The sequence below is a fragment of the Adiantum capillus-veneris genome, chromosome 26, assembly GCF_014529385.1.
Source record: "Adiantum capillus-veneris isolate H3 chromosome 26, ASM1452938v2, whole genome shotgun sequence".
NCBI classification, from domain to species: domain Eukaryota; kingdom Viridiplantae; phylum Streptophyta; class Polypodiopsida; order Polypodiales; family Pteridaceae; genus Adiantum; species Adiantum capillus-veneris.
This window is the reverse complement of record NC_140956.1, coordinates 106,544,345-106,556,896: the sequence shown is the minus strand read 5'-3', so window position 1 is coordinate 106,556,896 and position 12,552 is coordinate 106,544,345.

The following is a 12,552-nucleotide window of genomic DNA, read 5'->3' as shown; positions in this document are numbered from 1 at the left end:
AAAAAATAGGCCAATTAATGTGCCTAAGTTGAAGATTCACTAAGTGATGGAGCCCAAAAGGCCTTGGACACCCGGACATTGCATATTTTTAATCTAGGTAGATAAAGCAGTGTGTAAAAAAAATTAGGGTTCTCAAGCTCATTTGTTAAGAGCACTCTTTGGTGAGAGCTCTTGAGGTGTGTGGCTATGGAGTCCTTGAGCTTCTCCTTGCTCATGAGATTTGATTAACACCAATCAATGATTCATTCTCTTTCACTATGCCTCTCTCATGCTTCTTATGATTGCCTATGATGCTTAGATTAGCTAGATCTTAACTAATTATTGGTTAATACCTCTCTAATCTTGTGTGATTGCCCTCTTTTGCTGGTGTGTGCATGTAGAATTTATTGGAATGTGGTGCTCGATAGATCTATGTGTAGGTGTTTGCGATTAATGTGTTGCATGATAGGATTAGTGTTGTGTGCGTCTTGCAATCGTAGTGTGTGTGATTGGGTTGATTGGAGGTGAAGAGAAGTGGATGTGGAGATTTCCCTTCATTGTGGCTTAGCTTCTCCATAGGCCAAGAAGCTCACCTCTTGAGTTAACCATTTGTGTTTCCATGATTAGCTCACGAACTGTGTGAGTGTTTCCATGCCCTAGTCAGGGAGCTCATCCCTCCGGATTGATAATTATGTTGGTCATTGGAGCTATTGCAAAGATGGAGCCCCCAACATTTGACGTCACTGTCGGAGACGATGGCCTACACTGGTGTAATTGTGGCATAATTGAATGCGTTCCCTCATTAATTTCACTACTAATTTCACTTGTGTGTTTATGTTTTTGTGGATTTTGGATGTGTGTGCATGAAGCAATGTGTTCATAATTCCCTAATTTGACACCATATCTTACCAATTATGTGTTTACACACTAACCCTTTGCTAATTTGACTAATTTTTTGCTAACTTACTAACTTGCTATGAAGGAATGGAGCATTCGACCATTCAATTGATCTTCAACGGAAGGGTATTCAAGGTGGTATTCTCAACCTCCCTAGAATCTAGAGATGTGTAGAATTGTGTAGAGATCCCACCATAATGATGCAATGTAATGCAATGCTATGTTGATGCAATGTAATGTTGATGCAATGCTATGTTGATGCAATGCTATGTTGATGCAATGTGGATTGAAAATTTTGCAATTTTTCGTTTTCACGCGGTCGTAATGCTGAAATTTTTAAGATTCGACGGCGTATGATTTGACAAGTTTCAATTGCTAATTGGTGATTGTAGGTTGCTAATTGGATACCTAATTGATTTAATTGCATGCTTGGATGGTCAATTTCAAGTGTGTGTGCACTAAAATCAAGTGTGTGTATTCTAATTGAGTGTGTGTATACTAATTTTAAATGTGTATGCACTATTTTGCCCATGTTTGTGCACCTAAAAATCAATGTGTGCCTTATGATTTTTCAATTGTGATGATTGATTTGTGTTGACCTCATGCCCAACTATTGATTTGTGAAGTCATATTGCAAATTCAACAAATTTAACCCTTTTGTGTGCGCACCTAAAGATTGGTAAAAACTGCCAATTTTTTAGTGTGCGTGTGCCTAAAAAAGTGTTTAATTTGCATGATTGATTCATATTTTGATTGCATAATTGATGTGTGCAATGATTAATTTATGAATTTTTATGCCCAAAATAGGGATTTACACATTTCAATTGCGTCAAATTTTGACCTAAATTTGTCGATAATTTTGCCGGTTTAATTGCTTAGTCTTGATTTTATTGATAAAATTGTTTGGCATTTGATGTTACCATATACATTTGATGTTACCATATACATGTGGTAGTGATGTGTGTGAACACCCTAGGATCACCGGGGCATTTTTTCCCTCTTTAGGAGGTTTTTTCCCCCGTGCATTGGATATACGCCCATCACTCTAAGGCTATCTATCTTTCCATTGCACACCAAGTAATACACTCTCTATTGTGTGCCTTGAGCTTCCTTCGTCTTCTCCAAGCTGTGTGTGTTTCTCTGCAACCCTAATTCCAACAATTGATATCAGAGCAGGTCACGTCCTCCCGGGCTTAGTCGCCAGCTGCTCCAGCACACGCCTGTCACTTTCTTCGATTTCAGTGAGCTTTGGTGAGCATTCGCAGCTCAGAATTTTGATTTGGGCTTATTTCGGCCTCCGTTTCCACTACATGCAGTACTGCACAGGATATTTCGTCATTTTGTGCAGAATTTCTGTCAGTGCCGTTTCCTGCATAACAGGTGCCTTATAGTCTTCTATGGTTTGTGCTATATAGCACAGGTTGTTCCCGCTTCGTTTCTCCTATTTTCGGGCAGTTTTCACATCAGGTGCAGCATTTACCATGGCTGACAACAACAACACAGATGTGTTCAAGATGTTTGCTGCTAAGGACAGGTTGGATGGGGACAACTACCCTATGTGGGCTTATATGATGCAACATGTTCTTGTGTCAAAGGGTGTCTGGAACATTGTGCAGGGCATTGATGTACATCCTGGTTCTGAGGATGTAGGCGATGTTGAGGATGTTGCAGGTCTTGCTGCAAGGATTGCAGCTGTTAGAGTTGTTTTTCCTACGGCAAAACAAGCTCGTTGGGATGTTAAGGATGCGCAGGCTCATGCATTGATTGCGTTGTCTATGAAGCGCACCATTGTTCCTCACATCCGTTCAGCAAAATCTGCAAAACAGGCTTGGGATATTCTAGCAGGTCTTTATGCAAGCCGCAATGAGGCTAAAATTGCTTTGCTGCGTAAAGAGCCGGAGTCGAAGATTATGCATGAGGAAGATGATATGGACACTTTCCTTGCTAGTGTCAAGGATATCAATGAGCAGCTTATTTCTGCAGGTGAAGTCATTTCAGACAGTTCCCTTGTGCAGACTGTTCTTGATGCCTTACCAGATTCCTACTAGACTTTTGCTAGTACTTGGAGACTGATGACCCAAGGAAATCCAGAAGTTGTCAAGTTTGATGCATTATGCACATTGCTGTTGCAAGAGTCACTGTCCAGAAAAAACAGGACTAGGCAGCGTGCAGTTGAACAGGCTTTTATTGCTTCTCAAAGAAAGGGTGGTAACAGTAATGCAGCCACTTCTTATGGTTCTGCTGCCAGTGGCAAAAATTATGTTCCTAATGCTTCTGCTGGCAGCACTTCGTCTGGCAATTCTGGTGATAAGGGCAAAAAGAAGATGCGTTTCCATTATTGTAAAGCCAATGATCACTTGATCAAGTCGTGTCCTAAGTTGAAGGCCAAAGAGGCTAAGAAGAAAGAGGGTGGTTCCACTGCAAATGCTGGTTCCACTACAAATGCAGCCATTGTTGAGTCTTCTGTGAAAGGAGACTGTGTTGCTGATGTTGATGCAGAATGGGCGTTTAGCGCAGAGTGCACTTACAATCCTACTGTCCATGATGCATGCTTGTCAGTTGCTGCAGATTCACATGTGTGGTATTGCGACAGTGGTGCTACAAAGCACATTACCTCACATCGTGAATTGTTTACCTCTCTCGAGTCTGTCCCTCATGGGAATTTAGTCACTTGTGCCAACAATGCCTCTTATCCAGTTTAGGGAGTTGGAAAGATTGTGCTCACTACTGCTAATGGCAGTTCCTTTACACTTGTTGATGCACTTTATGTACCTGGGATCAAGAAGAATCTCTTGTCTGTATCCGCACTTGCTAGACTTGGACTTGTAGTCAAATTTGTGGATAACAGATGTACAGTTCATGATCTCAGTTTTGGTGATGAAATTGTTGCATCTGGCCTTTTGTGCCGTGGGCTGTATAAGCTCACTTTGTATGACAAGTGTGGACAAAATTTTGCAAATGCTGTTGCAGATTCAAGGGCTATTTCAGATGCAAAACTTTGGCATGCACGTTTTGGTCATCTGAATTTTGCCAGTTTGCTGCGTTTGCAGAAATCTGATATGGTTGCTTCTTTGCCGCCTCTTGAAGCACCTATCAAACATGTTTGTGAAGGCTGTATTTTGGGTAAGATGCAGCGTTCTAAATTTCCAAAGAATGGTTCAGTTCGGGCCACATGCAGGTTGCAGCTTGTACATAGTGATGTTTGTGGGCCCATGCAAACTCCGTGCTTGGGCAATTACCTGTACTTCGTGTCTTTCATAGATGATTACTCCAGGCATGCATGGGTATTTCCGCTTAAAGCGAAGTCCGAAGTTTTTATGTGCTTCAAACAATTTCTGGCTATGGCTGAAAATGTCTCGAAATGTACTATGGGCACCCTCCGTTTCGATCGAGGGGGGGAGTATATGTCTCATGAATTTAATGCATTTCTGGCTAGTCGTGGGATAAAACACCAATGTACAGTGCCTCATACACCTCAGCAAAATGGTGTTGCTGAGAGGAAAAACAGGTCACTGACGGAAATGGGACGATGTATGGTCAAAAGTCAAGCTTTGCCACATTCTTTTTGGCTTGAGGCCATTATGTGTGCCACTTATGTACTTAACAGGTGTCCTACGAAAGCTTTGCAGTCTATTACTCCATATGAATCATGGCATGATAGAAAACCTTCTATTGAGCACATGCGTGTTTTTGGCTGTTTGGCATATGCTTTGGTGCCACAAGTGCAGCGCAGAAAATTGGATGATAAGGCTGTCAAATGTATTTTTGTTGGTTATAGTGCTGAAAGCAAAGGTTACAGGTTGTATCATCCGCAAACAAAACGTATTCTGGTTTCTCGGGATGTAGTGTTTGTGGAAGATTCTGTTCAGCCCTTGCTGTCATGTACTAGAGACAGTAATGTAAGCTCACATGAAATTTATGACACTTTGTTGCCTCTTTTCAGTGGTGGAAATACGAATGTAAGTTCCAATGAGGCAAATGTACAGCCTATGGGGGTTTCTGAAAATGTTCTAGATCAGCCTATTACCGATGTAGATGTACATGATGTACTTGATGAGGAAAGGGCTTAAAATGAGCACGCTAGAGGTATGCCAAAATGGCTGGTGCACACTTTGCGTGACAGTAAATTGGATGCACCTTTGTCTAGTCGTACTTGTTCAGGCTCTTGGCATGCATCTTATGCATCAGATTGTTATGCTTTGGCTGTGTCTAGCTTACATGATGTTGAGGAGCCTCTGACTTTTGATGAAGCACAAAATTCAGAAAATTGGATGGCTGCCATGCAATCAGAATATGATGCACTTATAGAAAATGACACATGGGACTTTATGTGATTTGCCTCCTGGCAAAAAGGCCATTGGTACGAAGTGGGTTTACAAGTTGAAACGCAAGCCGGATGGTGAGATCGATTGCCATAAGGCTCGACTTGTTGCAAAGGGTTATGCACAGTAAAAAGGCATAGATTATGAAGAGACTTTTGCTCCCACTTGTCGTATGACTACTGTGCGTTTTCTATGTGCATTGGCAGCTCATTTTGGTTGGGATGTACATCAATCAGACATTGTTACTGCTTTCTTGAATGGTGACATATTTGAGGAAGTTTATGTAACGCAGCCTCGCGGTTTTGTCATAAAAGGACAAGAGGACAAAGTGTGCAAATGTAACAAGGCTTTGTATGGGTTGAAGCAATCTCCTCGTGCTTGGTATGAGAAAGCTGACAGTCATTTGGTCAAACAAGGCTTTCGTAATAGTCCAACAGAAAGCACATTGTATGTAAAGTGTGAGGGCGATGTATTTCTCATTGTGGTTCTTTATGTTGATGATTTGCTGATCAATGGACCAAATGAGAGACATATTGCTGAATTTAAGGCTGATTTGAATCCTACTTTCAAGATGAAAGATTTGGGGCTGTTGCATCATTATTTGGGTATATAGTTTAAGCAGTGTGATGGTGGTATTGCCTTGTGTCAGAAAAGTTACATAGAGACATTGCTATGTAAGTTTGGACTTGAGGATTGCAAACCTATTGCCACTCCCATGGAAACAAGTTTGAAGTTGAGTCTACATGATGCTGGTGATCCTGCTGATGTCACTCTTTAACAAACTGTTGTTGGCTGCCTCATTTATGTATGCAACACGAGGCCGGATATTCAGTTTGCAGTCTCACAGGTCAGTAGATTTATGCATAGCCCAGGGTCTAAGCATTGGCAGGCTGTCAAGAGGATTTTCCGCTACCTTAGTGGCACTTTACATCTTTGCTTGTTTTATCCCAAGGGGGGATCATTGCCGCCATAGTTACATGCTTTTTCAGACTCAGATTGGGCTGTTTGTTTTGACACGCGAGTGTCCACAAGTGGTTTTTGTTTCATGCTTGGCAGTTCATGTATATCATGGTTGAGCAAGAAGCAACCTACTATGGCCACTTCGAATTGTGAGGCTGAGTACAGGGTAGTCTTCACAGCTACGGTTGAGTGTGTATGGCTCAGACGCCTTATGGATGATTTGGGTGTTGGACAGGACACGGCCAACACTATCTACACTAACAGTCAGAGTGCATTGGCAGTTGCGAGGAACCCAGTTTTTCATGCTCGCACAAAGCACAGTGAGGTGCATTATCACTATGTCAGGGAGAGGCTCTCAGCAGGAGAGATCAGCTTGGCTTATGTGCCAACACAGGACAACCTTGCAGATCTTTTCACAAAGGCATTGTCTCGTGAGAAGCTTGAAGCTTTCCGCAAAGCTTTGGGCTTACTCCCCTTTGTGGACTGATCCTGTCCTCAAGGCATGGCACTTCCCTTTACTCATGTGCCAGCTCTCGTTCACCGCATCACTCCAGGGGGGATTTGTTACCATATACATGTCGTAGTGATGTGTGTGAACACACTAGGACCGCCGAGGCATTTTTTCCCTCTTTAGGAGGTTTTTTCCCCCGTGCATTGGATATATGCCCATCACTCTAGGGCTATCTATCTTTCCATTGCACACCAAGTAATACACTCTCTATTGTGTGCCTTGAGCTTCCTTCGTCTTCTCCAAGCTGTGTGTGTTTCTCTGCAACCCTAATTCCAACATTTGAATCCATGTGATTTGTGTAATTTTATTTGGCTGCACTATTCCCCAATGTGTGGAGAATTTGTAGAAGGTTTTTGGATAATTTTTATAAATTTTTGGTAATTTTTTGCTATTGTTTGCATTAATTTTTGGATAATTCTATAAAAACGATTTTGCAATCTTTACGAGCTATTTTGTGTGCATAATTACGACATCATTTTGTTCGCATTTGTGCCCTCCGTGGTCAATTTCTGAGCGTTTTACTATTTCGGAGGGTCGGGTGGACAATTTCGTCAAAATTGGCATTTCGTTCAAAAAAATCTGCTATTTTCGGTGTGCTTTTGCATGTCAGAAGTTTTTGGTTGTAAATGATGACGATTTTATGAGGTTTCTAGAATTTTCCAAATTTTTTGACGAAATTTTGGATTTTCGGGTGATTATCAGCGTTTCGGCTAATTTTCGGCCTAAATTCGGTTTTTTTTTTTGGTTTTCGAGCGTGCCTTTCGGCGCATGGACTTTCCTCATCGGATAGATCTTTACGGTCTCTTGGGATAGTTTCCTACGACACTAAAATAATCTTCTTCTTCTTCCGCTTTCGTCGCTGTTATCGCGCTTCTTGGCGTGTGAACCCACCCTTATACACACAACACAAGAAGACAAAAAGGGGACCTCTTCTCAAAGTGCCTGCCTGCCTGCTGGGAGCCTTTTGTCTTTTTGCCTTTTTTTGTGTCATTGAGTTTTGTATTGATTCGTTTCATTTTAATTTCATCTTCTTTTCCTTTAGATTTCATTTCATTTCAATTCAATTTCAATTTTCCCCTTTACATTTCATTTCAATTTCATTTTCTTTGTTTTCTCACTTTTATTTCATTTATTTGTATATTAGTTAAAAAAAAACACAAAAAACCATTAAAAATCATAAAAACAATATTTTTTTTTCAAAAACCCAATAAAAAATAAAAAAGACTTAGAAAATTATTAAAAATAGAAAACTCAGTAAAAAAAAGAGTATAAAAAAGTTTAATTTTTTTAAAACAAGAAAAGAGAAAACATAGAAAATTTACAGAAAAATAAAAAACACATAGAAAATCACAAAAATATCAAAAATTCACAAAAAAATTATAAAATAGTAAAAATTAAAAAAATTCACAAAAATCCTAAAAAGTTCAAAGTTGATCGGAAAAATTTCAATAAATCATAAACAGTTCATAAAAACTCAAAAAAATTTCGTAAAAATTAGAAAATTATCAAAAAAATTAAAACTTTTCCAAAAAATCATAAAAATGCAAAAAATAGAAAATACAAACTTTTACAAATAATTAGGAAAAATAAAAAGGAAGTCGCAAAAAGTGCCAGAAAAAGCCAGAACGAGGCCGAAAATTAGAAAACAACGTCGAGAAAAATAGGAACGCCAGGGAAGCTGCGAAGTAGTGTATCGCATACCGAACAAACCGCGAAAAAGCCAGAAGAGCCGTAAATCAAGCAAACCGTGCAAAGTGAACCAGAGAATAGCCGGAGAAAGTGAGAAAAAAGACCAACTCACAGTCGATTGAGCGTCAGTCAAAATTCAAAAAATTTACATGCTAGGAAATTGCTAGTGCAAGCAATTGCATTGCAAATTAGCTTCTAATTGGACGACAGGGACAACTCACATGTGAATGCAGATTAAGCTAGTACGAGTAGCAAAAATTCTGCGAATTGATACCAAAATCCGCTAGGAGATATTTTTTACAAACCAGTCAACATGGACTCAAATCGATCCGAGAGTTGAAGTACAACAGGACAAGCCAATAGCAGTGGCAGCACAAGTGCAGCTGCATCCGACCAGATTTTAGAACTATATGGCTACAATGGAGGCAAAGTCTTGTATACAGATTCGGAGGGCCATAGATAATTAATGAGCAGTAAAAGCAGCACAAAAGCCAAGATCTTATTGATCAGAGTAAATCCAGATTCAAAGAACTCCCAGATGTTCACTGACTTCAGTGGAGCCAGGTATTGCAAGCTTAAAGATGAAGTGCAAATACAAGTGCAAAAAATCGACCCAAATGGTTATCCAGAGATTTGCACAACCCAGGAAAGCATTCATTTAGTGCATATGCAATCAGGGTCATTGTATATGGATTACAGTGGTCAGATCTACAATCGAGAACCAGAAATGGAAGATCCAACAGATCAACCAATAGAAGCGAATCTAATTGGAGAACCGAGTCAAAGACGATACAAAGGTCAAGATGGAGCAGTTTACAGCTTGATGCTCAGTGTTTTGAAAGAAAATGCCGACAACATGGCAAGCATAGAAACAAAAACTTCTCAGCAAGAGCTCGACATGACAGAACCAGTTGAAATACCACCAGTCATGGCGTATTGCTCAGATTGTGGACGCAAAGGTGGACATTTTTTGAAGAATGTCCAAAAAATCCAGACAACAAGGATACATCAACTGCCAACAAGCAATGCACAGAGCAAATTATGCGAATCTCGATGTAAGTGCATCTAACTTGTCACTTTTGATGCAATCAGATGATTCCGCATTACCATTAGAAGCACCAGTAAAAGCACAGCAAGTTCAAAATCAGCATAAAGATATACAGACACCGGAAAAGCTTTAAATTGATTCTTTGAACAAACAAATTCTTGCATGAATTTAGTAAAGGTGTCGAGATATCACCAAAGGTTGAAAAGACTATTAGGTTTGCAAATGATTTTGCATCCACTACCACAAGTGTGCAATCATTCACGAGCTTAAGGGACACATCAAACAGAATGATGTTAACATTGTATGGTACACATAATTCATATGCAAGGGAAAAAAAGGAAAACTGTACAAAAAGGATCAGCGAGTGTTTGAACGGCCCACATACCAGCTCATAGAAGTACCTCCAATGATAGGTAACAAAGGATGGTTCATTTTAGAGGAAAGAATCTATTATAGCCCATCCTCTCTAGAGCTGAAGGATATTACCCAGGTGAACCCATAAATTTGTTCAGATCCAAACTCTCCTCCATCGAAATCAAGCTTCGATGCTGTGACCAAATGAGCATATACTTTGACCAAAACAGTTGTAGATATATACGAGAGTCTAACATCTATGATGCCTTGGATCCTGAAACCACAAAAGCTCATATCATAGGAGACCCATGGGATAGACAATATCAGGGCAAAGATAATCCTATCTACAGCTTTACTTGGAGAATAATTTGTCATGTTTCAAGAAGATACTGTAGACATGTAGTAGTGTTAGTGTGTATACGAGCTTCACCAGGGGCACTTTTCTCCCACTGGGTTTTTCCCCTGGACATCCGGTGTGAAAGGACACCTTATCTCTTAGGGTTTCATATAAGCTTTGTAGCTCTGAGTTTGTATACTCTATTATTCTAATACAGAGAGACAGACTACAGAGATCTCGTACACAAGCTCTGTGTCTTCTCCTTCTCCATCTTCTTCCTACTCCGAGTTGCTGTCTTCCTTCTGTTTCCTGTTTCATCATCTTCAACAATTGGTATCAGAGCAAGGTGATTTCCAGAGCCTCTACTTGCGTTTTCGCGTCCGCGCGCGCAATCGCAGTTTTCATGCAGTTTTTGGAAAATTTGCTCGTGGGAGCATCCTCGACGTTCCGAGAATATTCTGAATAGGTGACCTGAGGTTTTACCCCCCTTTCGAAGCCGTTCGAGCCCTCAGAATTTTGTTCTGAGCAGCGTAGCAGAAGTTACTTTTCGGAGGCGTTTAGATCAAGAGGGTGTGCTTTTTGACAGATTTTCTTCAGGTAAACAGTTCTTTTGGGAAGCAGCTTGTCTTAGCTTTGTGCTGAGATTTTGTGTAGATTTTTGCTTGGATTGGAGAGGAGATTTGTGAATCTCTTGGAGATTCTTTTGCTCTCTTGTGTGCATCCACAGTATGGCTCAATCTACGGAGAAAGAGATTTTTGGTGCGTTTACATCCGAAGACAAATTGGATGGTACCAACTATTCTCTTTGGTCTTTTATGGCCAAAAATGTTTTGGTTGGTAAAGGATTGTGGGATTATGTATCTAGAGATGAAGTTCGTCCAGTTAGCATTGCACTTGCCACGCCTGGTCGTGGTGCAGCTGTTGGTGCAGGACCCTCACAAGTCACTCCAGAGCAAAAGAGATGGGATACTAAAGATGCACAAGCTATGGCTGTGATTGCCTTAACCGTAAAGAGGACAATCACACCACATATCAGATCTTGCAGAACTTCTGAGGATGCTTGGAACACTCTGCAAGCTATGTTTGGAGGAAGAAACGCTGCCAGAATAGAGTTTTTGAAGAAACAACTTGACAAAATACAGATGAACGAAGGTGACGATATTGTCGAGCATCTTACAAAAATCAGGGATCTTAAAGAGCAATTGCTTAGCATTGATGAAGTGATTCCAGAGAAGGACTTGGTTTCCAAAACACTCAATTCACTACCACCATCTTATTTGACTTTTCAGACTTCTTTGACTCTGTCTTTGTGAGCTAATCCTGAGCCTCTTCATTTTGAAGAGTTAGTGGCTTTGCTATTGCAGGAGGATCAATCACGTAAGAACAAGTCTTTACAGGTGGATGGTATGGATCATGCTCTTGTTGTACAGAACAAAAACAAGGGTAAAGAGAGTGCTCATTACTCCAAGTCTAGTGCAGGACAATCTTCAGAGAAGTCTAAAGGTGATTCCGACAAGTCCAAGAAGAAAGGTAAATGTCACTACTGCAAAAAACCTGGTCACTACATTAGTGAGTGTAAAAAGCGAATTGCTAAAGAAAAGAAGAAAGAGTCAAGTTTGGTTGTTTCAGCTTCTGGTGATTCTTCTACAGCTAAAGAAGAGTCTGCAAACTTTGTGCAGGATTCTTATGCTTTCGTAGTATGTTCAGATTTTTCTGCTTACAGTGTTGACAATACACAAATGATTTGGTACTTTGATAGTGGTGCATCCAGGCATATTACTTCAAGGAAGGATTTGTTTTGTTCATTGGATGCAGCTCCAGCAGGAAAGAAGGTGACATGTGCAAATAATGCTTCTTATCCAATCAAAGGCGTTGGTAAGATTTTGATTACCATTTTAGATGGTTCAGATTTATGCTTGCCAGATGTCTTATATGTTCCAGGGATCAAGAAGAATTTGTTGTCTGTATCCTCTCTTGCAAAAAATGGTCTTCGGGTCATTTTTGAGGATGACAGATGTGTTGTACGAGATCGAGAGAATGGTTATTCTCTTATCACTACAAGTACGCTGGAAAATGGACTATTTGTGCTAGATCGTTATGAAAAGCAGATTCAGGTATGTATTGCAGAAACAAAGACTCAGGCAATGCAGGATGCTGAGTTGTGGCATGCTAGATTTGGGCATGTTAGTTATGGCAGTTTGATGACTTTACAACGTCATAATATGGTGCATGATTTGTCTTTATTGGAGATGCCACCAAGACATGTATGTGAAGGTTGCGTTCTTGGAAAGATGCACAGATTTGCATTTTCGCAGGATGGTTCAGTTAGAGCGACACGAAAGTTGCAGCTTGTACACAGTGATGTATGTGTTCCTATGAGGACGCCATCTTTGGGAAACAACCTTTATTTTGTGACCTTCATTGATGACTTTTCCAGGTTTTGTTGGGTGTATCC